Source organism: Mesoplodon bidens (genome assembly GCF_964165515.1).
Source record: "Mesoplodon bidens genome assembly, chromosome: 9".
NCBI lineage: Eukaryota > Metazoa > Chordata > Mammalia > Artiodactyla > Ziphiidae > Mesoplodon > Mesoplodon bidens.
Window position 1 is genome coordinate 516,716 of NC_138166.1, and position 2,663 is coordinate 519,378.

Below are 2,663 nucleotides of genomic sequence, written 5' to 3' on the forward strand. Positions count from 1 at the left end.
GTTGTGTGTCTTTGGTCCTGTGACATCACGTCCCTGAATCACGTTCATCTCATGTATGACATGGAAACGTAGTACCTGCCTTGTAAATTTGCTGTGAGGAGTGATGGGGGTGATATCTACCGACTGTTGAGGACGGTGGTACGGTTGTGTCCTAGTGTATTAATCACTCTTCTGCGCTGTATGGCAAGTCAGTGGTTTAGGACACACACTTATCATCTCATGGTCTCTGTAGGTCACAGTCTGAGCACTGATTAGCTGGGTCCTCTCTCAGGATTGCATGAGGCTGAAGTGAAGGTGGTGGCCAGGGCTGGGGTCTCCTTGGAGGTGGTTTTTGGTAGAATTCAGTTCCTTGCAGCTGCAGAACCCCAGGAGGCTGCGTCTTCAAGGACAGCAGAGTATCTCTTTGATTCTGAGGCTTCTGGTCTCTTAAAGGGCTTAGCTGATGGCTCAACCAGGATAACCTCCGCTTCGATCAACTCCAAGTCGGAATCCCTGCACCGTGGCCGTGTAACCTAACCAGGGGTGTGGCGTCCATCATATCTACAGGTTCTATCTGCAGAACAAGGCCACGAGGCTGTCTTAGACTTCTGCCTACTGTACCCAAGACACCTCTTTATATACCTGTGCCTGGGATGGACAGACGTGTTGGTGGGACCAGGGAGAAGGAGAGAGGGGAATTATGTAGAGATGGGGCTGCAGGGTGTCCTCAGAGCTGCCCTAGAGACAGTGTGTTGGTGTGTTCATCAGCTGATGGATAATTTGGAGAGCTGTCGAACAATACATAATGTGGCAGTATAGATACACGTTAAGGCTATTCATATGGAATAATTTGTTGTCGTCTTTCCTAATCCTCATTTCCTCTTTTCTTCTTGCATATGGTTTTTTGAGGATTATTAATTTGTTCATCAAATCCAATCATCCAGTTATCTATCCATCCTGCATCCATCCATCTATCATCTGTCAATTAATCCATCATCCACCCATCCATCCATCCTGCATCCATCCATCCACCCATCCATCCACCCACCTATCCATCCTTCTATCTTTCCATCCATTGCTCCCCATCCATCCATCTGGTTGTTCAGCTAACACTGAGGACCAGTTTTTCTTTGTCCTTTCATACATTTATTTCAAATGACGGTCACACGAACCATAGACAATATTAGTACCCTCATTTTTCAGGTGACACGAGAGAAGCTCAGAGAAGGTTAAATGACTTGACCAAGTTCACACAGCTCACAAGTGGCAGATATTGGGATTCCTGGTTTCAGATTTCTTGTTCTGTTCATATGTATGATTATGTCTTTTCCAAAGTAAAAATTGCTACCATCTATATTAAGCTTATAATTTAAAGTGTAAGTTGTTAAAATATCAGTAAGAACAACCTCTATAATTAATGCTATAAGAAGTCATTATGTAGTCATGCTCTTAATTTATATTTTACGGAATTATTTCTATGAATTTTATTGTATTTGTTGAATAAAAAGAATTTGCTTTTCTTTTCAAATGGGGAATTTAGGAAAATGAAACTGATAGTGAAAATTATTGCAACAGTAATTTTCCTACCTTGTGTGTTATGGATTGTGATATCAAATTTCAGATAATATTTTCATTTTCATTTTTTTTTTTTTTTTACAGTCCAAGTCTTTTATTTTCTTTACACCCATCATGACATGAATTCATAGGGAATGGTCTCCAACAGTTCAGGCTCCTTTCTATTGGTTCTCACGAAGTGTGCTTCTCTGGGTGGAGCAAGCTGGTGCTTCAGTTGAACCCAAGTACCTTTCTCTTTGGCTTCCTTCTTTTTTTGATCATTTTCCTTCACCCGTTTCAGGAAGCTATCCTGGCTCTTAGAGTGCTTAATATGCGCGATATGCACATTAATTCTCTTGGCAAGAATCTTGCCCTTGTTTGTTTACAATGATGCCAACAGCATGCTGGGTAACATTGTAGACTCTCCTAGTTTTGCCATGGTAACATTTGTGGGGCATTCCTTTTTGAACAGTGCCCATTCCCTTGATATCTACAATATCACCTTTCTTGTAGATTCGCATGTATGTGGCCAAAGGAACAACTCCATGTTTTCTAAACGGCCTAGAGAACATGTAGCGGGTGCCCCTCCTCTTTCCCTTTGTGTTGGTCATTTTGGCGAATTACTGGAAGATGGCGGTTCCGGCCGAAAAGCAATATTTTCATTTTAAATGTTCTGTTCGGGAGTAAAAGAACGGGTTATACTGAAGTATTTGTCACTAACTAGCTTAAAACCTTTCTTACTTGATTAGTGATCATAATGGTGGTGAAGGCTCCACCTTCATTCGTACCTGTTGGTTCAGTTGAATAAACCTTCCATTGAAACCAACCAGCACCACAGCAGTATGAGTGCCAACGTGAGGAATTGACGTTTGGGTGAAAACAAGGTGATTTAATGTAACAAAAGCAGTCAGTGCAATAGTTCTGTATAGGTGCAACAAAGGAAATTCTGTAGCAATTTAAAAGGTAATTTGTTAAGAAAAACCTAATTCTAGTCTCAATACAGTGACTGTTGAAAAGAGATTTTCTAGATTAAAAACCAGATGCATTCCTTTTGCATTACTGTTTTAATTTTTAGGTGTCTTTGTCATTATTTAGTACTCTTACTGATGACTTAGTTTAAAAATGTGAAG

The 2,663-nt window shown here is 40.7% G+C and overlaps 1 pseudogene across 1 annotated transcript; it reads right to left on the minus strand.

Annotated features, from left to right (window-relative positions):
• Nucleotides 1-1,534: 1,534 nt before the first annotated feature.
• LOC308622564 (large ribosomal subunit protein eL21-like) lies at nt 1,535-2,185 on the minus strand (annotated as a pseudogene). The gene has a single exon. The product of its transcript is annotated as a large ribosomal subunit protein eL21-like (transcript).
• Between the last annotated feature and the right edge of the window lie 478 nt (nt 2,186-2,663).